The 22,869-nt window shown below is 38.3% G+C and overlaps 20 non-coding genes and 23 pseudogenes across 20 annotated transcripts; all 43 read left to right on the forward strand.

Annotated features, from left to right (window-relative positions):
- Positions 1-42: 42 nt before the first annotated feature.
- On the forward strand, positions 43-162 carry LOC122336366 (annotated as a pseudogene).
- A 1,086-nt stretch (positions 163-1,248) lies between these two features.
- On the forward strand, positions 1,249-1,366 carry LOC122336384 (annotated as a pseudogene).
- A 690-nt stretch (positions 1,367-2,056) lies between these two features.
- LOC122336379 lies at positions 2,057-2,177 on the forward strand (annotated as a pseudogene).
- A 280-nt stretch (positions 2,178-2,457) lies between these two features.
- LOC122336358 lies at positions 2,458-2,580 on the forward strand (annotated as a pseudogene).
- Positions 2,581-2,854: 274 nt separating this feature from the next.
- Positions 2,855-2,976, forward strand: LOC122336377 (annotated as a pseudogene).
- Positions 2,977-3,260: 284 nt separating this feature from the next.
- Positions 3,261-3,381, forward strand: LOC122336380 (annotated as a pseudogene).
- A 281-nt stretch (positions 3,382-3,662) lies between these two features.
- On the forward strand, positions 3,663-3,784 carry LOC122336359 (annotated as a pseudogene).
- Positions 3,785-4,848: 1,064 nt separating this feature from the next.
- On the forward strand, positions 4,849-4,963 carry LOC122336385 (annotated as a pseudogene).
- A 2,698-nt stretch (positions 4,964-7,661) lies between these two features.
- On the forward strand, positions 7,662-7,784 carry LOC122336373 (annotated as a pseudogene).
- Positions 7,785-9,303: 1,519 nt separating this feature from the next.
- Positions 9,304-9,421, forward strand: LOC122336330 (annotated as a pseudogene).
- A 278-nt stretch (positions 9,422-9,699) lies between these two features.
- LOC122336394 lies at positions 9,700-9,818 on the forward strand. The gene has a single exon (XR_006249231.1). It is a non-coding gene; the product is annotated as a 5S ribosomal RNA (ribosomal RNA).
- A 280-nt stretch (positions 9,819-10,098) lies between these two features.
- Positions 10,099-10,217, forward strand: LOC122336395. Its single transcript, XR_006249232.1, has one exon. It is a non-coding gene; the product is annotated as a 5S ribosomal RNA (ribosomal RNA).
- Positions 10,218-10,493: 276 nt separating this feature from the next.
- On the forward strand, positions 10,494-10,614 carry LOC122336339 (annotated as a pseudogene).
- Positions 10,615-10,888: 274 nt separating this feature from the next.
- LOC122336396 lies at positions 10,889-11,007 on the forward strand. Its single transcript, XR_006249233.1, has one exon. It is a non-coding gene; the product is annotated as a 5S ribosomal RNA (ribosomal RNA).
- A 282-nt stretch (positions 11,008-11,289) lies between these two features.
- LOC122336411 lies at positions 11,290-11,408 on the forward strand. The gene has a single exon (XR_006249250.1). It is a non-coding gene; the product is annotated as a 5S ribosomal RNA (ribosomal RNA).
- Positions 11,409-11,690: 282 nt separating this feature from the next.
- LOC122336426 lies at positions 11,691-11,812 on the forward strand (annotated as a pseudogene).
- Positions 11,813-12,093: 281 nt separating this feature from the next.
- Positions 12,094-12,212, forward strand: LOC122336429 (annotated as a pseudogene).
- Positions 12,213-12,490: 278 nt separating this feature from the next.
- On the forward strand, positions 12,491-12,609 carry LOC122336397. Its single transcript, XR_006249234.1, has one exon. It is a non-coding gene; the product is annotated as a 5S ribosomal RNA (ribosomal RNA).
- Positions 12,610-12,884: 275 nt separating this feature from the next.
- On the forward strand, positions 12,885-13,003 carry LOC122336398. The gene has a single exon (XR_006249235.1). It is a non-coding gene; the product is annotated as a 5S ribosomal RNA (ribosomal RNA).
- A 276-nt stretch (positions 13,004-13,279) lies between these two features.
- LOC122336399 lies at positions 13,280-13,398 on the forward strand. Its single transcript, XR_006249236.1, has one exon. It is a non-coding gene; the product is annotated as a 5S ribosomal RNA (ribosomal RNA).
- A 277-nt stretch (positions 13,399-13,675) lies between these two features.
- LOC122336400 lies at positions 13,676-13,794 on the forward strand. Its single transcript, XR_006249237.1, has one exon. It is a non-coding gene; the product is annotated as a 5S ribosomal RNA (ribosomal RNA).
- A 282-nt stretch (positions 13,795-14,076) lies between these two features.
- Positions 14,077-14,193, forward strand: LOC122336325 (annotated as a pseudogene).
- A 276-nt stretch (positions 14,194-14,469) lies between these two features.
- Positions 14,470-14,588, forward strand: LOC122336401. Its single transcript, XR_006249239.1, has one exon. It is a non-coding gene; the product is annotated as a 5S ribosomal RNA (ribosomal RNA).
- A 273-nt stretch (positions 14,589-14,861) lies between these two features.
- Positions 14,862-14,980, forward strand: LOC122336402. The gene has a single exon (XR_006249240.1). It is a non-coding gene; the product is annotated as a 5S ribosomal RNA (ribosomal RNA).
- Positions 14,981-15,256: 276 nt separating this feature from the next.
- On the forward strand, positions 15,257-15,375 carry LOC122336403. Its single transcript, XR_006249241.1, has one exon. It is a non-coding gene; the product is annotated as a 5S ribosomal RNA (ribosomal RNA).
- A 275-nt stretch (positions 15,376-15,650) lies between these two features.
- On the forward strand, positions 15,651-15,770 carry LOC122336432 (annotated as a pseudogene).
- A 279-nt stretch (positions 15,771-16,049) lies between these two features.
- LOC122336405 lies at positions 16,050-16,168 on the forward strand. Its single transcript, XR_006249243.1, has one exon. It is a non-coding gene; the product is annotated as a 5S ribosomal RNA (ribosomal RNA).
- Positions 16,169-16,449: 281 nt separating this feature from the next.
- Positions 16,450-16,568, forward strand: LOC122336406. The gene has a single exon (XR_006249245.1). It is a non-coding gene; the product is annotated as a 5S ribosomal RNA (ribosomal RNA).
- Positions 16,569-16,843: 275 nt separating this feature from the next.
- Positions 16,844-16,962, forward strand: LOC122336352 (annotated as a pseudogene).
- A 283-nt stretch (positions 16,963-17,245) lies between these two features.
- LOC122336393 lies at positions 17,246-17,364 on the forward strand. The gene has a single exon (XR_006249230.1). It is a non-coding gene; the product is annotated as a 5S ribosomal RNA (ribosomal RNA).
- Positions 17,365-17,636: 272 nt separating this feature from the next.
- Positions 17,637-17,755, forward strand: LOC122336407. The gene has a single exon (XR_006249246.1). It is a non-coding gene; the product is annotated as a 5S ribosomal RNA (ribosomal RNA).
- A 276-nt stretch (positions 17,756-18,031) lies between these two features.
- Positions 18,032-18,150, forward strand: LOC122336420 (annotated as a pseudogene).
- A 274-nt stretch (positions 18,151-18,424) lies between these two features.
- Positions 18,425-18,543, forward strand: LOC122336408. Its single transcript, XR_006249247.1, has one exon. It is a non-coding gene; the product is annotated as a 5S ribosomal RNA (ribosomal RNA).
- A 275-nt stretch (positions 18,544-18,818) lies between these two features.
- Positions 18,819-18,937, forward strand: LOC122336347 (annotated as a pseudogene).
- Positions 18,938-19,217: 280 nt separating this feature from the next.
- LOC122336409 lies at positions 19,218-19,336 on the forward strand. The gene has a single exon (XR_006249248.1). It is a non-coding gene; the product is annotated as a 5S ribosomal RNA (ribosomal RNA).
- A 274-nt stretch (positions 19,337-19,610) lies between these two features.
- Positions 19,611-19,730, forward strand: LOC122336341 (annotated as a pseudogene).
- Positions 19,731-20,003: 273 nt separating this feature from the next.
- On the forward strand, positions 20,004-20,122 carry LOC122336335 (annotated as a pseudogene).
- A 265-nt stretch (positions 20,123-20,387) lies between these two features.
- On the forward strand, positions 20,388-20,505 carry LOC122336345 (annotated as a pseudogene).
- Positions 20,506-20,780: 275 nt separating this feature from the next.
- On the forward strand, positions 20,781-20,899 carry LOC122336410. The gene has a single exon (XR_006249249.1). It is a non-coding gene; the product is annotated as a 5S ribosomal RNA (ribosomal RNA).
- Positions 20,900-21,170: 271 nt separating this feature from the next.
- LOC122336340 lies at positions 21,171-21,287 on the forward strand (annotated as a pseudogene).
- A 276-nt stretch (positions 21,288-21,563) lies between these two features.
- On the forward strand, positions 21,564-21,682 carry LOC122336404. Its single transcript, XR_006249242.1, has one exon. It is a non-coding gene; the product is annotated as a 5S ribosomal RNA (ribosomal RNA).
- Positions 21,683-21,955: 273 nt separating this feature from the next.
- Positions 21,956-22,074, forward strand: LOC122336418. The gene has a single exon (XR_006249256.1). It is a non-coding gene; the product is annotated as a 5S ribosomal RNA (ribosomal RNA).
- Positions 22,075-22,350: 276 nt separating this feature from the next.
- On the forward strand, positions 22,351-22,473 carry LOC122336371 (annotated as a pseudogene).
- Positions 22,474-22,869: the final 396 nt, after the last annotated feature.

The raw sequence follows: 22,869 nt of genomic DNA on the forward strand, positions 1-22,869 counted from the left end.
GTGCCTCACCTTAAAATAGGGGCTTTTTGCAGCAGCTTTACGGCTTACGGCCATACCACCCTTTTCACGCCTGATCTCGACTGATCTTCTGAAGCTAAGCAGAGTTGGGCCTAATTAGTACTTGGATGGGAGACTGCCTAGGAATACCAGGTGCTGTAGGTTTTGAGTTTTTCACTACTGTATCTAATACACTGGCCCTTGGTGTGGTCAAAGTTTGACCAGCTCTTTGCTTTCCCTTACTGCTTATTTAATTCAATTACCTTTAAAAAGTAGCTGTTCTTTCAAACAGAGTTTGACTGTTTTTAACTACTTAACTAATGCTCTTATCTTTAATGTAGCTCATTTTGAAGTATTTTTTTTTTTGTATTTCATTCATTACTTATCTAGTGTAATGGCATGAGTGTGCCTCACCTTAAAATAGGGGGCTTTTTGCAGCAGCTTTGCTTACGGCCGTACCACACCTGTTCACGCCAGAAACCTGTCAGATCTCAGAAGCTAAGCAGAGTTGGGCCTAGATTAGTATGGATGGGAGACTGCCTAGGAATACCAAGTGCTGTAAATTTTTTTGAGTTTTTTTCACTACTTATCTAATACACTGGCCCTTAGTGGTGGTCAAAGTTTGACCAGCTCTTTGCTTTCCCCTTACTGCTTATTTAATTCAATTTGTGCCTTTAAAGAAGCCGTTCTTTAAACAGAAGTTTGACTATTTTTAACTACTTAACTAATGCTCTTATCTTTAATGTAGCTCATTTTTGAAGTATTTTTTTGTATTTCATTCATTACTTATCTAGTATAATGGCATAGTGTGCCTTACCTTAAAATAGGGGCTTTTTGCAGCAGCTTTCGCTTACAGCCATACCACCCTGTTCACGCCTCGATCTCGTCTGATCTCAGAAGCTAAGCAGAGTTGGGCCCTAGTTAATACTTGGATGGGGACTGCCTAGGAATACCCAGGTGCTGTAAGTTTTGAGTTTTTTCACTGCTTATCTAATACACTGGCCCTTAGTGTGGTCAAAGTTTGACCAGCTCTTTTGCTTTCCCTTACTGCTTATTTAATTCAATTGCCTTTAAAGTAGCCGTTCTTAAAGCAGAGTTTGACTGTTTTTAACTACTTAACTAATGCTCTTATCTTTAATGTAGCTCATTTTGAAGTATTTTTTTTTTTGTATTTCATTTATTACTTATCTAGTATAATGGCACTTAGTGTGCCTCACCTTAAAAATAGGGGCTTTTTGCAGCAGCTTTGCGCTTCACAGCCATACCACCCTGTTTCGCCTGATCTCGTCTGATCTCAGAAGCTAGCAGAGTTGGGGCCTAGTTAGTACTTGGATGGGAGACTGCCTAGGAATACCAGGTGCTGTAAGATTTTGAGTTTTCACTACTTATCTAATACACACAGCCCTTAGTGTAGTAGAAGTTTGACCAGCTCTCTTTGCTTTCCCTTACTGCTTATTTAATTCAATTGCCTTTAAAAAGCGTTCTTTAAACAGAGTTTGACTTCTTTTAACTACTTTAACTAATGCTCTTATCTTTAATGTAGCTCATTTTGAAGTATTTTTTTTTTTGTTATTTCATTTACTTATCTAGTATAATGGCACTTAGTGTGCCTCACCTTAAAATAGAGGCTTTTTGCAGAAGCTTTACGCTCACGGCCATACCACCCTGTTCATGCCTGATCTCGTCTGATCTCAGGCCGCTAAGCAGAGTTGGGCCTAGTTAGTACTTGGATGGGGAGACTGCCCCTCGCGGGAATACCCAGGTGCTGTAAGTTTTGGAGTTTTTTCACTACTTATCACAATACACACTGGCCCTTTAGTGTGGTCAAAAGTTTGACCAGCTCTTTGCTTTCCTTACTGCTTATTTAATTCAATTGCTCTAAAGTAGCTGTTCTTTAAACAGAGTTTGACTGTTTTTAACTACTTAACTAATACTCTTATCTTTAATGTAGCTCATTTGAGATTTTTTTTTTTTTTTGTATTTCATTCATTTACTTATCTAGTATAATGGCACTTAGTGTGCCTCACCTTAAAATAGGGGCTTTTTGCAGCAGCTTTAGCTCTACGGCCATACCACCCCTGTTCACGCCTGATCTTGTCTGATCTCAGGCAGCTAAGCAGAGTTGGGCCTAGTTAGTACTTGGATGGGAGACTGCCTAGGAATACCAGGTGCTGTAAGTTTTTGAGTTTTTTCACTACTTATCTAATACACTGGCCTTTAGTGTGGTCAAAGTTTAACCAGCTCTTTTGCTTTCCCTTACTGCTTATTTAGTTCCAATTGCCTTTAAAGTAGCTGTTCTTTAAACAGAGTTTGACTGTTTTAACTACTTAACTAATGCTCTTATCTTTAATGCTTGGCTCATTTTGAAGTTTTTTTTTTTGTATTTCATTCATTACTTATCTAGTATAATGGCACTTAAAGTGTACCTCACCTTAAAATAGGGGCTTTTTGGTAGCTTTCACTTACAGTGCCATACCACCCTGTTCACGCCTGAGCTACCGTCTGATCTCAGAAGCTAAGCAGAGTTGGGCCTAGTTAGTACTTGGATGGGAGACTGCCTAGGAATACCAGGTGCTGTAAGTTTTGAGTTTTTTCACTACTTATCTAATACACTGGCCCTTAGTGTGGTCAAAGTTTGACCAGCTCTTTGCTTTCACTTACTGCTTATTTAATTCAATTGCCTTTAAAGAAGCCGTTCTTTAAACAGAGTTTGACTATTTTTAACTACTTAACTAATATACTTATCTTTAATGTAGCTCATTTTTGAAGTATTTTTTTGTATTTCATTCATTACTTATCTAGTATAATGGCACTTAGTGTACCTCACCTTAAAATAGGGCTTTTGCAGCAGCTTTGCGCTTACGGCCGTGCCTACCCTGTTCACGCCTGATCTCGTCTGATCTCAGAAGCTAAGCAGAGTTAGGCCTAGTTAGTACTTGGATGAGGAGACTTCCTTGGGAATACCAGGTGCTGTAAGTTTTGAGTTTTTTCACTACTTATCTAATACACTTGGCCTTTAGTGTGGTCAAAGTTTGACCAGCTCTTTGCTTTCCTTACTGCTTATTTAATTCAATTGCCTTTAAAGTAGATGTTCTTTAAACAGAGTTTGACTATTTTTAATTACTTAACTAATGCTCTTATCTTTTAATGTAGCTCATTTTGAAGTATTTTTATTTTTTTTTCTTATTTCATTCATTGCTTATCTAGTATAATGGCACTTAGTGTGCCTCACCTTAAAATAGGGGGCTTTTGCAGCAGCTTTCGCTTAAGGCCATACCACCCTGTTCACACCTGATCTGCGTCTGATCTCAGAAGCTAAGCAGAGTTGGGCCTAGTTAGTACTTACTTTGGGAGACTGCCTAGGAATACCAGGTGCTGCAAGCTTTGAGTTTTTTCACTACTTATCTAATACACTGGCCCTTAGTGTTGGCAAAGTTTGACCAGCTCCTGGCATTCCCTTACTGTTTATTTAATTCAATTGCCTTTAAAGTAGCTTGTACTTTAAACAGGAGTTTGACTGTTTTTAACTACTTAACTAATGCTCTTATCTTTAATGTAGCTCATTTTGAAGTATTTTTTTTTGTATTTTACATTCATTACTTATCTAGTATAATGGCACTGAGTGTGCCTCACCTTAAAATAGGGCTTTTTTTGCAGCAGCTTTAGCTTACGGCCATAAATTAACCCTGTTCACGCCTGATCTCGTCTGATCTCAGAAGCTAAGCAGAGTTGGGCCTGGTTAGTACTTGGATGGGAGACTGCCTAGGAATACCAGGTGCTGTAAATTTTGAGTTTTTTTCACTACTTATCTAATACAACGGCCCTTAGTGTGGCCAAGAAGTTTGACCAGTCTCTTTGCTTTCCCGCCTGCTTATTTAATTCAATTGCCTTTAAAGTAGCTGTACTTTAAACAGAGTTTGACTATTTTTAACTACTTAACTAATGCTCTTATCTTTAATGTAGCTCATTTTGAAGTATTTTTTTGTATTTCATTTCATTACTTATCTAGTATAAATGGCACTTCTAGTGTACCTCACCTTAAAATAGAGGCTTTTGCAGTAGCTTTAGCTTACGGCCATACCACCGTGTTCACGCTGATCTCAGAAGCTAAGCAGAGTTGGGCCTAGTTAGTACTTGGATGGGGAGACTGCCTAGAATACCAGGTGCTGTAAGTTTTGAGTTTTTTCACTACTTATCTAATACACTGGCCCTTAGTGTAGTCAAAGTTTGACCAACTCTTTGCTTTCCCTTACTGTATTTATTTCAATTGCCTTTAAAGTAGCTGTTCTTTAAACAGAGTTTGACTGTTTTTAACTTCTTAACTAATGCTCTTATCTTTAATGTAGCTCATTTTGAAGTATTTTTTTTTTTTTTGTATTTCATTTATTGCTTATCTAGTATAATGGCATAGTGTGCCTCACCTTAAAATAGGGGGCTTTTGCAGCAGCTTTGCTTCACAGCCATACCACCCTGTTCCACGCCTGATCTACGTCTGATCTCAGAAGCTAAGCAGAGTTGGAGGCCTAGTTAGTACTTGGATGGAGACTGCCTAGAATACCAGGTGCTGTAAGTTTTTGAGTTTTTCTAACTACTTATCTAATACACTGGCCCATAGTGTGGTCAAAGTTTGACCAGCTCTTTGCTTTGCTCTTACTGCTTATTTAATTCAATTGCCTTTAAAGTAGCTGTTCTTTAAACAGAGTTTGACTATTTTTAACTACTTAACTAATGCTCTTATTTTTAATGTAGCTCATTTTGAAGTATTTTTTTTGTATTTCATTCATTACTTATCTAGTATAATGGCACTTAGTGTGCCTCACCTTAAAATAGGGGCTTTTTGCAGCAGCTTTAGCTTACGCACATACCCCTGTTCATCTGATCTCGTCTGATCTCAGAAGCTAAGCAGAGTTGGGCCTAGTTAGTACTTGGATGGGAGACTGCCTAGGAATACCAGGTGCTGTAAGTTTTTGAGTTTTTTCACTCACTCATCTAATACACTGGCCCTTAGTGTGGTCAAAGGTTTGACCAGCTCTTTACTTTCCCATACTGCTTATTTGAATTCAATTGCCTTTAAAGTAGCTGTTCTTTAAACAGAGTTTGACTGTTTTTAACTACTTAACTAATACTCTTATCTTTGAAAATGTAGCTCATTTTGAGCATTTTTTTTTTTGTACTTCATTCATTACTTATCTAGTATAATGGCACTTAGTGTGCCTCACCTTAAAATAGGGGCTTTTGCAGCAGCTTTCGCTTACGGCCATACCACCCTGTTCCCGCGCCTGATGTCGATCTGATCTCAGAAGCTAAGCAGAGTTGGGCCTAGTTTAGTACTTGAATGGGGAGACTGCCTAGGAATACCAGGTGTAACATGAAAATTTTTGAGTTTTCACTGCTTTATCTAATCCAACTGGCCTTAGTGTGGCCAAAGTTTGACCAGCTCTTTGCTTTCCCTTACTGTATTTAGATTCAATTGCCTTTAAAGTAGCTGTGCTTTAAACAGAGTTTGACTGTTTTTAACTACTTAACTAATGCTCTTATCTTTAATGTAGCTCATTTTGAAGTATTTATTTTTTTGTATTTCATTCCATTACTTATCTAGTATAATGGCACTTAGTGTGCCTCACACCTTAAAATAGGGCTTTTGCATGGCTTTGGCTTACATGACCCGGCACCACCCTGTTCACGCCTGATCTCAAGCTAAGCAGAGTTGGGCCTAGTTAGTACTTGGATGGGGAGACTGCACAGGAATGCCTACCAGGTGCTGTAAGTTTTGAGTTTTTCACTACTTATCTAATACACTGGCCCTTAGTGTGGCCGTCAAAGTTTGGCCAGCTCTTTGCTTTCACTTACTGCTTATTTACAATTCAATTGCCTTTAAAGTAGCTGATATTCTTTAGAAACAGAGTTTGACTGTTTTAACTACTTAACTAATGCTCTTATCTTTAATGTAGCTCATTTTGAAGTTTTTTTTTTTGTATTTCATTTCATTACTTATCTAGTATAATGGCACTTAGTGTGCCTCACCTTAAAATAGGGCTTTTTGCAGCAGCTTTTGCTTACGCCATACCACCCTGTTCACGCCTGATGTCTCGTCTGATCTGCAGAAGCTAAAGCAGAAGGATTGGGCCTAGTTAGTACTTGGATGGGAGACTGCCTAGGAATACCAGGTGCTGTAAATTTTTGAGTTTTTCACTACTTATCTAATACAAGCGGCCCTTAGTGTGGCCAAAGTTTGTCCAGCTCTTTGCTTTTCCCTCACTGTATTTAATTCCAATTGCCTTTAAAAAGTAGCTGCACTTTTTAAACAGAGTTTGACTGTTTTTAACTACTTAACTAATGCTCTTATCTTTAATGTAGCTCATTTTGAAGTTTTTTTTTGTATTTCATTCATTACTTATCTAGTACAATGGCACTTAGTGTGCCTCACACTTGCAAATAGGGGCTTTTTGCAGCAGCTTTAGCTTTCTGGCCATACCACCCTGTTCACGCCTGACCTCGTCTGATCTCAGAAGCTACAGCAGAGTTAGGCCTCAGTTAAAGTGCCGGATGCAGGAGACTGCCTAGGAATACCAGGTGCTGTAAGTTTTTGAGTTTTCACTCACTTATCTAATACACTGGCCCTTAGTGTGGTCAAAGTTTGAAGCCAGCTCTTTTGCTTTCCCTTACTGCTTATTTAATTCAATTGCCTTTAAAGTAGCTGTTCTTTAAACAGAGTTTGACTGTTTTTAACTACTTAACTAATGCTCTTATCTTTAATGTAGCTCATTTTGAAGTTTTTTTTTTTTTTTTTGTATTTCATTCATTACTTATCTAGTATAATGGCACTTAGTGTGCCTCACCTTAAAATAGGGGAGCTTTTTGCAGCAGCATTTGCCACGGCCATACCACCCTGTTCACGCCTGATCTCAGAAGCTAAGCAGAGTTGGGCCTAGTTAGTACTTGGATGGGAGACTGCCTAGGAATACCAGGTGCTGTAAGTTTTTGAGTTTTTCACTACTTGCTCTAATACACTGGCCCATAGTGTGGTCAAAGTTTGACCAGCTCTTTTGCTTTCACTTACTGCTTATTTAATTCAATTGCCTTTAAAGTAGCTGTTCTTTAAACAAGAGTTTGACTGTTTTTAACTACTTCTAACTAATGCTCTTATCTTTAACGTAAGCTCATTTTGAAGTATTTTTTTTTTATCTTCATTCGGCTATTACTTATCTAGTATAATGGCACTTAGTGTGCCTCACCTTAAAATAGGGGGCTTTTGCAGCAGCTTTCGCTTACGGCCATACCACCTGTGTTCACGCCTGATGTCGTCTGATCTCAGAAGCTAAGCAGAGTTGGGCCTGGTTAAAGTACTTGGATGGGAGACTGCCTAGGAATGCAGGTGCTGCTAAGAATTTTTGAGTTTTCACTGCTTATCTAATACAACGGCCCTTAGTGTGGCAAAAGTTTGACCAGTCTTTGCTTTCCCTTACTGTATTTAATTCAATTGCCTTTAAAGTAGCTGTACTTTAAACAGAGTTTGACTGTTTTTAACTTCTTAACTAATGCTCTTATCTTTAAAATGTAGCTCATTTTTGAAGTATTTTTTTGTATTTCATTCATTACTTATCTAGTATAATGGCACTTGAGTGTGCCTCACCTTAAAATAGGGGCTTTTTGCAGCAGCTTTAACTTACTGACCCATACCACCCTGTTCACGCCTGATCTCGTCTGATCTCAGAAGCTAAAGCAGAGTTGGGCCTGAGTTAGTACTTGGATAGGAGACTGCCCAGGAATACCAGGTGCTGTGAGTTTTGAGTTTTTCACTACTTATCTAATACACTGGGTCATAGTGTGGTCAAAGTTTGACCAGCCTCTTTGCTTTCTTCCTTACTGCTTATTTAAATTCAATTGCCTTTAAAGTAGCTGTTCTTTAAACAGAGTTTGACTGTTTTTAACTACTTAACTAATGCTCTGCTCTTTAATGTAGCTCATTTTGAAGTATTTTTTTGTATTTCATTCATTACTTATCTAGTATAATGGCACTTGATGTGCCTCACCTTAAAATAGGGGCTTTTTGCAGCTTTCGCTTACGGCCATACCACCTGTTCACGCTGATCTCGCTCACAGTCTCAGTAGCTAAGCAGAGTTCAGGCCTGGTTAGTACTTGGATGGGAGACTGCCTAGGAATACCAGGTGCACCAGCAAATTTTTGAGTTTTTCACTACTTATCTAATACAACGGCCCTTAGTGTGGCAAAAGTTTGACCAGCTCTTTGCTTTCCCTTACTGTATTTAGTTCAATTGCCCTTAAAGTAGCTGTACTTTAAACAGGATTTGACTAAGCTTTTTAACTACTTAACTAATGCTCTTATCTTTAATGTAGCTCATTTTGAAGTATTTTTTTTTTTGTATTTCATTTCATTACTTATCTAGTATAAGCTGGCACTTCTAGTGTACCTCACCTTAAAATAAGGGCTTTTTGCAGCAACTTTAAACTACGGCCATACCACCCCCTGTTCACGCCTGATCTGCGCCTGATCTCAGAAGCTAAGCAGAGTTGGGCCTGGTTTAGTACTTCTGGATGGGGAGATCGTTCATAGGGAACACCAGGTGCTGTAAGTTTTTGAGTTTTTTCACTGCTTATCTTAATACACTGTCTCATAGTGTGGTCAAAGCCTGATTGACTTCCTTAGTTTTCTCACTCATGTATTTAGTTCAAGTGCTTTTTAAAGTAGCTGTTCTTAAAAACAGAGTTTGACTGTTTTTAACTACTTAACCAATGCTCTTATATTTTAATGTAGCTCATTTCAGAAGTTTTTTTTTTTTTTATTATTTCATTCATTAACATATCTAGTATAATGGCACTTAGTGTACTTCACCTTAAAATATTCAGAGGCTTGTTTTTGCAGCAGCTTTAAGCTTACGGCCCAAGCACCACCTGGTTCACGCCTGATCTCGGCCTGATCTCATAGGCCAAGCAGAGTTAGGCCTGGATTAGTACTTGGGTGAGACTGCCTATAGGAATACCAGGTGCTGTGTAAGTTTTTTGAGGATTTTCACTGCTTATCTAATACTCTGGTTCATAGTGTGGTCAAGGATTTGACCAGCTCTTTGCTTTTCTTGCTGCTTATTAAGTTCAATTGCCTTTAAAGTAGCTGTTCTTTTTAAACAGAGTTTGACTGTTTTTAACTACTTAACTAATGCTCTTATCTTTAATATGTAGCTCATTTTGATATTTTTTTTTTTGTATTTCATTCATTACTTATCTAGTATAATGTGTGCATGGTGTGCCTCTCACCCTTAAAATAGGGGGCTTTTTGCAGCAGCTTTAGCTTACAGCCATACCACCTGTTCACGCCTGATCTCGTCTGATCTCAGAAGCTAAGCAGAGTTGGGCCTAGTTAGTACTTGGATGGGAGACTGCCTAGGAATACCAGGTGCTGTAAGTTTTTGAGTTTTTCACTACTTATCTAATACACTGGCCCTTAGTGTGGCCAAAGTTTGACCAGCTCTTTGCTTTCCCTTACTGCTTATTTAATTCAATTGCCTTTAAAGTAGCTGTTCTTTAAACAGAGTTTGACTTTTTAACTACTTAACTAATGCTCTTATCTTTAATGTAGCTCATTTTGAAGTATTTTTTTTTTTTTGTATTTCATTCATTACTTATCTAGTATAATGGCACTTAGTGTGCCTCACCTTAAAATAGGGGCTTTTTGCAGCAGCTTTAGCTTACGGCCATACCACCCTGTTCACGCCTGATCTCGTCTGATCTCAGAAGCTAAGCAGAGTTGGGCCTAGTTAGTACTTGGATGGGAGACTGCCTAGGAATACCAGGTGCTGTAAGTTTTTGAGTTTTTCACTACTTATCTAATACACTGGCCCTTAGTGTGGTCAAAGTTTGACCAGCTCTTTGCTTTCCCTTACTGCTTATTTAATTCAATTGCCTTTAAAGTAGCTGTTCTTTAAACAGAGTTTGACTGTTTTTAACTACTTAACTAATGCTCTTATCTTTAATGTAGCTCATTTTGAAGTATTTTTTTTTTTTTGTATTTCATTCATTACTTATCTAGTATAATGGCACTTAGTGTGCCTCACCTTAAAATAGGGGCTTTTTGCAGCAGCTTTAGCTTACGGCCATACCACCCTGTTCACGCCTGATCTCGTCTGATCTCAGAAGCTAAGCAGAGTTGGGCCTAGTTAGTACTTGGATGGGAGACTGCCTAGGAATACCAGGTGCTGTAAGTTTTTTTGAGTTTTTCACTACTTATCTAATACACTGGCCCTTAGTGTGGTCAAAGTTTGACCAGCTCTTTGCTTTCCCTTACTGCTTATTTAATTCAATTGCCTTTAAAGTAGCTGTTCTTTAAACAGAGTTTGACTGTTTTTAACTACTTAACTAATGCTCTTATCTTTAATGTAGCTCATTTTGAAGTATTTTTTTGTATTTCATTCATTACTTATCTAGTATAATGGCACTTAGTGTGCCTCACCTTAAAATAGGGGGCTTTTGCAGCAGCTTTAGCTTACGGCCATACCACCCTGTTCACGCCTGATCTCGTCTGATCTCAGAAGCTAAGCAGAGTTGGGCCTAGTTAGTACTTGGATGGGAGACTGCCTAGGAATACCAGGTGCTGTGTAAGTTTTGAGTTTTTCACTACTTATCTAATACACTGGCCCTTAGTGTGGTCAAAGTTTGACCAGCTCTTTGCTTTCCCTTACTGCTTATTTAATTCAATTGCCTTTAAAGTAGCTGTTCTTTAAACAGAGTTTGACTGTTTTTAACTACTTAACTAATGCTCTTATCTTTAATGTAGCTCATTTTGAAGTTTTTTTTTGTATTTCATTTCATTACTTATCTAGTATAATGGCACTTAGTGTGCCTCACCTTAAAATAGGGGCTTTTTGCAGCAGCTTTAGCTTACGGCCATACCACCCTGTTCACGCCTGATCTCGTCTGATCTCAGAAGCTAAGCAGAGTTGGGCCTAGTTAGTACTTGGATGGGAGACTGCCTAGGAATACCAGGTGCTGTAAGTTTTTGAGTTTTTCACTACTTATCTAATACACTGGCCCTTAGTGTGGGTCAAAGTTTGACCAGCTCTTTGCTTTCCCTTACTGCTTATTTAATTCAATTGCCTTTAAAGTAGCTGTTCTTTAAACAGAGTTTGACTGTTTTTAACTACTTAACTAATGCTCTTATCTTTAATGTAGCTCATTTTGAAGTATTTTTTTTTTTTTTGTATTTCATTCATTACTTATCTAGTATAATGGCACTTAGTGTGCCTCACCTTAAAATAGGGGCTTTTTTTGCAGCTTTTAGCTTACAGCCATACCACCCTGTTCACGCCTGATCTCGTCTGATCTCAGAAGCTAAGCAGAGTTGGGCCTAGTTAGTACTTGGATGGGAGACTGCCTAGGAATACCAGGTGCTGTAAGTTTTGAGTTTTTCACTACTTATCTAATACACTGGCCCTTAGTGTGGTCAAAGTTTGACCAGCTCTTTGCTTTCCCTTACTGCTTATTTAATTCAATTGCCTTTAAAGTAGCTGTTCTTTAAACAGAGTTTGACTGTTTTTAACTACTTAACTAATGCTCTTATCTTTAATGTAGCTCATTTTGAAGTATTTTTTTTTTTTTTTTTGTATTTCATTCATTACTTATCTAGTATAATGGCACTTAGTGTGCCTCACCTTAAAATAGGGGCTTTTGCAGCAGCTTTAGCTTACGGCCATACCACCCTGTTCACGCCTGATGATCTCGTCTGATCTCAGAAGCTAAGCAGGGTTGGGCCTAGTTAGTACTTGGATGGGAGACTGCCTAGGAATACCAGGTGCTGTAAGTTTTTTGAGTTTTTCACTACTTATCTAATACACTGGCCCTTTAGTGTGGCCAAAGTTTGACCAGCTCTTTGCTTTCCCTTACTGCTTATTTAATTCAATTGCCTTTAAAGTAGCTGTTCTTTAAACAGAGTTTGACTGTTTTTAACTACTTAACTAATGCTCTTATCTTTAATGTAGCTCATTTTGAAGTATTTTTTTTTTTGTATTTCATTCATTACTTATCTAGTATAATGGCACTTAGTGTGCCTCACCTTAAAATAGGGGGCTTTTTGCAGCAGCTTTAGCTTACGGCCATACCACCCTGTTCACGCCTGATCTCGTCTGATCTCAGAAGCTAAGCAGAGTTGGGCCTAGTTAGTACTTGGATGGGAGACTGCCTAGGAATACCAGGTGCTGTAAAGTTTTGAGTTTTTCACTACTTATCTAATACACTGGCCCTTAGTGTGGCCAAAGTTTGACCAGCTCTTTGCTTTCCCTTACTGCTTATTTAATTCAATTGCCTTTAAAGTAGCTGTTCTTTAAACAGAGTTTGACTGTTTTTAACTACTTAACTAATGCTCTTATCTTTAATGTAGCTCATTTTGAAGTTTTTTTTTTTTTTGTATTTCATTCATTACTTATCTAGTATAATGGCACTTAGTGTGCCTCACCTTAAAATAGGGGCTTTTGCAGCAGCTTTAGCTTACGGCCATACCACCCTGTTCACGCCTGATCTCGTCTGATCTCAGAAGCTAAGCAGAGTTGGGCCTAGTTAGTACTTGGATGGGAGACTGCCTAGGAATACCAGGTGCTGTAAGTTTTTGAGTTTTTTCACTACTCATCTAATACACTGGCCCTTAGTGTGGCCAAAGTTTGACCAGCTCTTTGCTTTCCCTTACTGCTTATTTAATTCAATTGCCTTTAAAGTAGCTGTTCTTTAAACAGAGTTTGACTGTTTTTAACTACTTAACTAATGCTCTTATCTTTAATGTAGCTCATTTTGAAGTATTTTTTGTATTTCATTCATTACTTATCTAGTATAATGGCACTTAGTGTGCCTCACCTTAAAATAGGGGGCTTTTTGCAGCAACTTTGGCTTACGGCCATACCACCCTGTTCACGCCTGATCTCGTCTGATCTCAGAAGCTAAGCAGAGTTGGGCCTAGTTAGTACTTGGATGGGAGACTGCCTAGGAATACCAGGTGCTGTAAGTTTTTGAGTTTTTCACTACTTATCTAATACACTGGCCCTTAGTGTGGTCAAAGTTTGACCAGCTCTTTGCTTTCCCTTACTGCTTATTTAATTCAATTGCCTTTAAAGTAGCTGTTCTTTAAACAGAGTTTGACTGTTTTTAACTACTTAACTAATGCTCTTATCTTTAATGTAGCTCATTTTGAAGTATTTTTTTGTATTTCATTCATTACTTATCTAGTATAATGGCACTTAGTGTGCCTCACCTTAAAATAGGGGGCTTTTTGCAGCAGCTTTAAGCTTACGGCCATACCACCCTGTTCACGCCTGATCTCGTCTGATCTCAGAAGCTAAGCAGAGTTGGGCCTAGTTAGTACTTGGATGGGAGACTGCCTAGGAATACCAGGTGCTGTAAGTTTTGAGTTTTTCACTACTTATCTAATACACTGGCCCTTAGTGTGGTCAAAGTTTGACCAGCTCTTTGCTTTCCCTTACTGCTTATTTAATTCAATTGCCTTTAAAGTAGCTGTTCTTTAAACAGAGTTTGACTGTTTTTAACTACTTAACTAATGCTCTTATCTTTAATGTAGCTCATTTTGAAGTATTTTTTTTTTTGTATTTCATTCATTACTTATCTAGTATAATGGCACTTAGTGTGCCTCACCTTAAAATAGGGGCTTTTTGCAGCAGCTTTAGCTTACGGCCATACCACCCTGTTCACGCCTGATCTCGTCTGATCTCAGAAGCTAAGCAGAGTTGGGCCTAGTTAGTACTTGGATGGGAGACTGCCTAGGAATACCAGGTGCTGTAAGTTTTTGAGTTTTTCACTACTTATCTAATACACTGGCCCTTAGTGTGGTCAAAGTTTGACCAGCTCTTTGCTTTCCCTTACTGCTTATTTAATTCAATTTTGCCTTTAAAGTAGCTGTTCTTTAAACAGAGTTTGACTGTTTTTAACTACTTAACTAATGCTCTTATCTTTAATGTAGCTCATTTTGAAGTATTTTTTTTTTTTTGTATTTCATTCATTACTTATCTAGTATAATGGCACTTAGTGTGCCTCACCTTAAAATAGGGGCTTTTTGCAGCAGCTTTAGCTTACGGCCATACCACCCTGTTCACGCCTGATCTCGTCTGATCTCAGAAGCTAAGCAGAGTTGGGCCTAGTTAGTACTTGGATGGGACTGCCTAGGAATACCAGGTGCTGTAAGTTTTTGAGTTTTTCACTACTTATCTAATACACTGGCCCTAGTAGTGTGGCCAAAGTTTGACCAGCTCTTTGCTTTCCCTTACTGCTTATTTAATTCAATTGCCTTTAAAGTAGCTGTTCTTTAAACAGAGTTTGACTGTTTTTAACTACTTAACTAATGCTCTTATCTTTAATGTAGCTCATTTTGAAGTATTTTTTTGTATTTCATTCATTACTTATCTAGTATAATGGCACTTAGTGTGCCTCACCTTAAAATAGGGGCTTTTTGCAGCAGCTTTAGCTTACGGCCATACCACCCTGTTCACGCCTGATCTCGTCTGATCTCAGAAGCTAAGCAGAGTTGGGCCTAGTTAGTACTTGGATGGGAGACTGCCTAGGAATACCAGGTGCTGTAAGTTTTGAGTTTTTCACTACTTATCTAATACACTGGCCCTTAGTGTGGTCAAAGTTTGACCAGCTCTTTGCTTTCCCTTACTGCTTATTTAATTCAATTGCCTTTAAAGTAGCTGTTCTTTAAACAGAGTTTGACTGTTTTTAACTACTTAACTAATGCTCTTATCTTTAATGTAGCTCATTTTGAAGTTTTTTTTTGTATTTCATTCATTACTTATCTAGTATAATGGCACTTAGTGTGCCTCACCTTAAAATAGGGGCTTTTTGCAGCAGCTTTAGCTTACGGCCATACCACCCTGTTCACGCCTGATCTCGTCTGATCTCAGAAGCTAAGCAGAGTTGGGCCTAGTTAGTACTTGGATGGGAGACTGCCTAGGAATACCAGGTGCTGTAAGTTTTTGAGTTTTTCACTACTTATCTAATACACTGGCCCTTAGTGTGGCCAAAGTTTGACCAGCTCTTTGCTTTCCCTTACTGCTTATTTAATTCAATTGCCTTTAAAGTAGCTGTTCTTTAAACAGAGTTTGACTGTTTTTAACTACTTAACTAATGCTCTTATCTTTAATGTAGCTCATTTTGAAGTATTTTTTTTTGTATTTCATTCATTACTTATCTAGTATAATGGCACTTAGTGTGCCTCACCTTAAAATAGGGGCTTTTTGCAGCAGCTTTAGCTTACGGCCATACCACCCTGTTCACGCCTGATCTCGTCTGATCTCAGAAGCTAAGCAGAGTTGGGCCTAGTTAGTACTTGGATGGGAGACTGCCTAGGAATACCAGGTGCTGTAAGTTTTTGAGTTTTTCACTACTTATCTAATACACTGGCCCTTAGTGTGGCCAAAGTTTGACCAGCTCTTTGCTTTCCCTTACTGCTTATTTAATTCAATTGCCTTTAAAGTAGCTGTTCTTTAAACAGAGTTTGACTGTTTTTAACTACTTAACTAATGCTCTTATCTTTAATGTAGCTCATTTTGAAGTATTTTTTTGTATTTCATTCATTACTTATCTAGTATAATGGCACTTAGTGTGCCTCACCTTAAAATAGGGGGCTTTTTGCAGCAGCTTTAGCTTACGGCCCATACCACCCTGTTCACGCCTGATCTCGTCTGATCTCAGAAGCTAAGCAGAGTTGGGCCTAGTTAGTACTTGGATGGGAGACTGCCTAGGAATACCAGGTGCTGTAAGTTTTTGAGTTTTTCACTACTTATCTAATACACTGGCCCTTAGTGTGGCCAAAGTTTGACCAGCTCTTTGCTTTCCCTTACTGCTTATTTAATTCAATTGCCTTTAAAGTAGCTGTTCTTTAAACAGAGTTTGACTGTTTTAAACTACTTAACTAATGCTCTTATCTTTAATGTAGCTCATTTTGAAGTATTTTTTTTTTTTGTATTTCATTCATTACTTATCTAGTATAATGGCACTTAGTGTGCCTCACCTTAAAATAGGGGCTTTTTGCAGCAGCTTTTGCTTACGGCCATACCACCCTGTTCACGCCTGATCTCGTCTGATCTCAGAAGCTAAGCAGAGTTGGGCCTAGTTAGTACTTGGATGGGAGACTGCCTAGGAATACCAGGTGCTGTAAGTTTTTGAGTTTTTTCACTACTTATCTAATACACTGGCCCTTAGTGTGGTCAAAGTTTGACCAGCTCTTTGCTTTCCCTTACTGCTTATTTAATTCAATTGCCTTTAAAGTAGCTGTTCTTTAAACAGAGTTTGACTGTTTTTAACTACTTAACTAATGCTCTTATCTTTAATGTAGCTCATTTTTGAAGTATTTTTTTTTTTGTATTTCATTCATTACTTATCTAGTATAATGGCACTTAGTGTGCCTCACCTTAAAATAGGGGGCTTTTTGCAGCAGCTTTAGCTTACGGCCATACCACCCTGTTCACGCCTGATCTCGTCTGATCTCAGAAGCTAAGCAGAGTTGGGCCTAGTTAGTACTTGGATGGGAGACTGCCTAGGAATACCAGGTGCTGTAAGTTTTTGAGTTTTTCACTACTTATCTAATACACTGGCCCTTAGTGTGGCCAAAGTTTGACCAGCTCTTTGCTTTCCCTTACTGCTTATTTAATTCAATTGCCTTTAAAGTAGCTGTTCTTTAAACAGAGTTTGACTGTTTTTAACTACTTAACTAATGCTCTTATCTTTAATGTAGCTCATTTTGAAGTATTTTTTTGTATTTCATTCATTACTTATCTAGTATAATGGCACTTAGTGTGCCTCACCTTAAAATAGGGGCTTTTGCAGCAGCTTTAAAGCTTACGGCCCATACCACCTGTTCACGCCTGATCTCGTCTGATCTCAGAAGCTAAGCAGAGTTGGGCCTAGTTAGTACTTGGATGGGAGACTGCCTAGGAATACCAGGTGCTGTAAGTTTTGAGTTTTTCACACTTACTTATCTAATACACTGGCCCTTAGTGTGGTCAAAGTTTGACCAGCTCTTTGCTTTCCCTTACTGCTTATTTAATTCAATTGCCTTTAAAGTAGCTGTTCTTTAAACAGAGTTTGACTGTTTTTAACTACTTAACTAATGCTCTTATCTTTAATGTAGCTCATTTTGAAGTATTTTTTTTTTTTTGTATTTCATTCATTACTTATCTAGTATAATGGCACTTAGTGTGCCTCACCTTAAAATAGGGGGCTTTTTGCAGCAGCTTTAACTTACGGCCATACCACCCTGTTCACGCCTGATCTCGTCTGATCTCAGAAGCTAAGCAGAGTTGGGCCTAGTTAGTACTTGGATGGGAGACTGCCTAGGAATACCAGGTGCTGTAAGTTTTGAGTTTTTCACTACTTATCTAATACACTGGCCCTTAGTGTGGTCAAAGTTTGACCAGCTCTTTGCTTTCCCTTACTGCTTATTTAATTCAATTGCCTTTAAAGTAGCTGTTCTTTAAACAGAGTTTGACTGTTTTTAACTACTTAACTAATGCTCTTATCTTTAATGTAGCTCATTTTGAAGTTTTTTTTTTTGTATTTCATTCATTACTTATCTAGTATAATGGCATAGTGTGCCTCACCTTAAAATAGGGGCTTTTGCAGCAGCTTTTGCTTACGGCCATACCACCCTGTTCACGCCTGATCTCGTCTGATCTCAGAAGCTAAGCAGAGTTGGGCCTAGTTAGTACTTGGATGGGAGACTGCCTAGGAATACCAGGTGCTGTAAGTTTTTGAGTTTTTTCACTACTTATCTAATACACTGGCCCTTAGTGTGGTCAAAGTTTGACCAGCTCTTTGCTTTCCCTTACTGCTTATTTAATTCAATTGCCTTTAAAGTAGCTGTTCTTTAAACAGAGTTTGACTGTTTTTAACTACTTAACTAATGCTCTTATCTTTAATGTAGCTCATTTTGAAGTATTTTTTTGTATTTCATTCATTACTTATCTAGTATAATGGCACTTAGTGTGCCTCACCTTAAAATAGGGGGCTTTTTGCAGCAGCTTTTGCTAACGGCCATACCACCCTGTTCACGCCTGATCTCGTCTGATCTCAGAAGCTAAGCAGAGTTGGGCCTAGTTAGTACTTGGATGGGAGACTGCCTAGGAATACCAGGTGCTGTAAGTTTTTGAGTTTTTCACTACTTATCTAATACACTGGCCCTTAGTGTGGTCAAAGTTTGACCAGCTCTTTGCTTTCCCTTACTGCTTATTTAATTCAATTGCCTTTAAAGTAGCTGTTCTTTAAACAGAGTTTGACTATTTTTAACTACTTAACTAATGCTCTTATCTTTAATGTAGCTCATTTTGAAGTATTTTTTTGTATTTCATTCATTACTTATCTAGTATAATGGCACTTAGTGTGCCTCACCTTAAAATAGGGGGCTTTTGCAGCAGCTTTAGCTTACGGCCATACCACCCTGTTCACGCCTGATCTCGTCTGATCTCAGAAGCTAAGCAGAGTTGGGCCTAGTTAGTACTTGGATGGGAGACTGCCTAGGAATACCAGGTGCTGTAAGTTTTGAGTTTTTCACTACTTATCTAATACACTGGCCCTTAGTGTGGTCAAAGTTTGACCAGCTCTTTTGCTTTCCCTTACTGCTTATTTAATTCAATTGCCTTTAAAGTAGCTGTTCTTTAAACAGAGTTTGACTGTTTTTAACTACTTAACTAATGCTCTTATCTTTAATGTAGCTCATTTTGAAGTATTTTTTTTTGTATTTCATTCATTACTTATCTAGTATAATGGCACTTAGTGTGCCTCACCTTAAAATAGGGGCTTTTGCAGCAGCTTTTGCTTAAGGCCATACCACCCCTTTCACGCCTGATCTCGTCTGATCTCAGAAGCTAAGCAGAGTTGGGCCTAGTTAGTACTTGGATGGGAGACTGCCTAGGAATACCAGGTGCTGTAAGTTTTTGAGTTTTTTCACTACTTATCTAATACACTGGCCCTTAGTGTGGTCAAAGTTTGACCAGCTCTTTGCTTTCCCTTACTGCTTATTTAATTCAATTGCCTTTAAAGTAGCTGTTCTTTAAACAGAGTTTGACTGTTTTTAACTACTTAACTAATGCTCTTATCTTTAATGTAGCTCATTTTGAAGTATTTTTTTTTTTGTATTTCATTCATTACTTATCTAGTATAATGGCACTTAGTGTGCCTCACCTTAAAATAGGGGGCTTTTTGCAGCAGCTTTCGCTTACGGCCATACCACCCTGTTCACGCCTGATCTCGTCTGATCTCAGAAGCTAAGCAGAGTTGGGCCTAGTTAGTACTTGGATGGGAGACTGCCTAGGAATACCAGGTGCTGTAAGTTTTGAGTTTTTCACTACTTATCTAATACACTGGCCCTTAGTGTGGTCAAAGTTTGACCAGCTCTTTGCTTTCCCTTACTGCTTATTTAATTCAATTGCCTTTAAAGTAGCTGTTCTTTAAACAGAGTTTGACTATTTTTAACTACTTAACTAATGCTCTTATCTTTAATGTAGCTCATTTTGAAGTATTTTTTTTTGTATTTCATTCATTACTTATCTAGTATAATGGCACTTAGTGTGCCTCACCTTAAAATAGGGGCTTTTGCAGCAGCTTTCGCTTAAGGCCATACCACCCTGTTCACGCCTGATCTCGTCTGATCTCAGAAGCTAAGCAGAGTTGGGCCTAGTTTAGTACTTGGATGGGAGACTGCCTAGGAATACCAGGTGCTGTAAGTTTTGAGTTTTTCACTACTTATCTAATACACTGGCCCTTAGTGTGGTCAAAGTTTGACCAGCTCTTTGCTTTCCCTTACTGCTTATTTAATTCAATTGCCTTTAAAGTAGCTGTTCTTTAAACAGAGTTTGACTGTTTTTAACTACTTAACTAATGCTCTTATCTTTAATGTAGCTCATTTTGAAAGTTTTTTTTTGTATTTCATTCATTACTTATCTAGTATAATGGCACTTAGTGTGCCTCACCTTAAAATAGGGGCTTTTTGCAGCAGCTTTAGCTTCGGCCATACCACCCTGTTCACGCCTGATCTCGTCTGATCTCAGAAGCTAAGCAGAGTTGGGCCTAGTTAGTACTTGGATGGGAGACTGCCTAGGAATACCAGGTGCTGTAAGTTTTTGAGTTTTTTCACTACTTATCTAATACACTGGCCCTTAGTGTGGCCAAAGTTTGACCAGCTCTTTGCTTTCCCTTACTGCTTATTTAATTCAATTGCCTTTAAAGTAGCTGTACTTTAAACAGAGTTTGACTGTTTTTAACTACTTAACTAATGCTCTTATCTTTAATGTAGCTCATTTTGAAGTATTTTTTTTTTTGTATTTCATTCATTACTTATTTAGTGTGCCTCACCTTAAAATAGGGGGCTTTTTGCAGCAGCTTTAGCTTACGGCCATACCCCCCGTTCACGCCTGATCTCGTCTGATCTCAGAAGCTAAGCAGAGTTGGGCCTAGTTAGTACTTGGATGGGAGACTGCCTAGGAATACCAGGTGCTGTAAGTTTTGAGTTTTTCACTACTTATCTAATACACTGGCCCTTAGTGTGGTCAAAGTTTGACCAGCTCTTTGCTTTCCCTTACTGCTTATTTAATCCAATTGCCTTTAAAGTAGCTGTTCTTTAAACAGAGTTTGACTGTTTTTAACTACTTAACTAATGCTCTTATCTTTAATGTAGCTCATTTTGAAGTATTTTTTTGTATTTCATTCATTACTTATCTAGTATAATGGCACTTAGTGTGCCTCACCTTAAAATAGGGGGCTTTTTGCAGCAGCTTTAAGCTTACGGCCATACCACCCTGTTCACGCCTGATCTCGTCTGATCTCAGAAGCTAAGCAGAGTTGGGCCTAGTTAGTACTTGGATGGGAGACTGCCTAGGAATACCAGGTGCTGTAAGTTTTGAGTTTTTCACTACTTATCTAATACACTGGCCCTTAGTGTGGCCAAAGTTTGACCAGCTCTTTGCTTTCCCTTACTGCTTATTTAATTCAATTGCCTTTAAAGTAGCTGTTCTTTAAACAGAGTTTGACTGTTTTTAACTACTTAACTAATGCTCTTATCTTTAATGTAGCTCATTTTGAAGTATTTTTTTGTATTTCATTCATTACTTATCTAGTATAATGGCACTTAGTGTGCCTCACCTTAAAATAGGGGCTTTTTAGCAGCTTTAGCTTACGGCCATACCACCCTGTTCACGCCTGATCGTCTGATCTCAGAAGCTAAGCAGAGTTGGGCCTAGTTAGTACTTGGATGGGAGACTGCCTAGGAATACCAGGTGCTGTAAGTTTTTTGAGTTTTTCACTACTTATCTAATACACTGGCCCTTAGTGTGGTCAAAGTTTGACCAGCTCTTTGCTTTCCCTTACTGCTTATTTAATTCAATTGCCTTTAAAGTAGCTGTTCTTTAAACAGAGTTTGACTGTTTTTAAGTACTTAACTAATGCTCTTATCTTTAATGTAGCTCATTTTGAAGTTTTTTTTTGTATTTCATTCATTACTTATCTAGTATAATGGCACTTAGTGTGCCTCACCTTAAAATAGGGGGCTTTTTGCAGCAGCTTTCGCTTACGGCCATACCACCCTGTACACGCCTGATCTCGTCTGATCTCAGAAGCTAAGCAGAGTTGGGCCTAGTTAGTACTTGGATGGGAGACTGCCTAGGAATTCCAGGTGCTGTAAGTTTTTGAGTTTTTCACTACTTATCTAATACACTGGCCCTTAGTGTGGTCAAAGTTTGACCAGCTCTTTGCTTTCCTTACTGCTTATTTAATTCAATTGCCTTTAAAGTAGCTGTTCTTTAAACAGAGTTTGACTGTTTTTAACTACTTAACTAATGCTCTTATCTTTAATGTAGCTCATTTTGAAGTATTTTTTTGTATTTCATTCATTACTTATCTAGTATAATGGCACTTAATGTGCCTCACCTTAAAATAGGGGGCTTTTGCAGCAGCTTGCGCTTACGGCCATACCACCCTTTTCACGCCTGATCTCGTCTGATCTCAGAAGCTAAGCAGAGTTGGGCCTAGTTAGTACTTGGATGGGAGACTGCCTAGGAATACCAGGTGCTGTAAGTTTTTGAGTTTTTCACTACTTATCTAATACACTGGCCCTTAGTGTGGTCAAAGTTTGACCAGCTCTTTGCTTTTCCTTACTGCTTATTTAATTCAATTGCCTTTAAAGTAGCTGTTCTTTAAACAGAGTTTGACTGTTTTTAACTACTTAACTAATGCTCTTATCTTTAATGTAGCTCATTTTGAAGTATTTATTTTTTTTTTTATTTCATCCATTACTTATCTAGTATAATGGCACTTAGTGTGCCTCACCTTAAAATAGGGGGCTTTTGTGGCTTTAGCTACAGGCCATACCACCCTGTTCACGCCTGATCTTTCGTCTGATCTCAGAAGCTAAGCAGAGTTGGGCCTAGTTTAGTACTTGGATGGGAGACTGCCTAGGAATACCAGGTGCTGTAAGTTTTGGAGTTTTCACTACTACTTATCTAATACACTGGCCCTTAGTGTGGTCAAAGTTTGACCAGCTCTTTGCTTTCCCTTACTGCTTATTTAAATCAATTGCCTTTAAAGTAGCCGTTCTTTAAAGAGAGTTTGACTATTTTTAACTACTTAACTAAATGCTCTTATCTCTTTAATGTAGCTCATTTTAAAGTATTTTTTTTTGTATTTCATTCATTACTTATCTAGTATAATGGCTTGAGTGTGCCTCACCTTAAAATAGGGGGCTTTTGCAGCAGCTTTACGCTTACGGCCATACCACCCTGTTCACGCCTGATCCGTCTGATCTCAGAAGCTAAGCAGAGTTGGGCCTGAATTAGTACTTGGATGGGAGACTGCCTAGGAATACCAGGTGCTCTC

The sequence above is a fragment of the Puntigrus tetrazona genome, unplaced genomic scaffold (genome assembly GCF_018831695.1).
Source record: "Puntigrus tetrazona isolate hp1 unplaced genomic scaffold, ASM1883169v1 S000000964, whole genome shotgun sequence".
Taxonomy (NCBI): domain Eukaryota; kingdom Metazoa; phylum Chordata; class Actinopteri; order Cypriniformes; family Cyprinidae; genus Puntigrus; species Puntigrus tetrazona.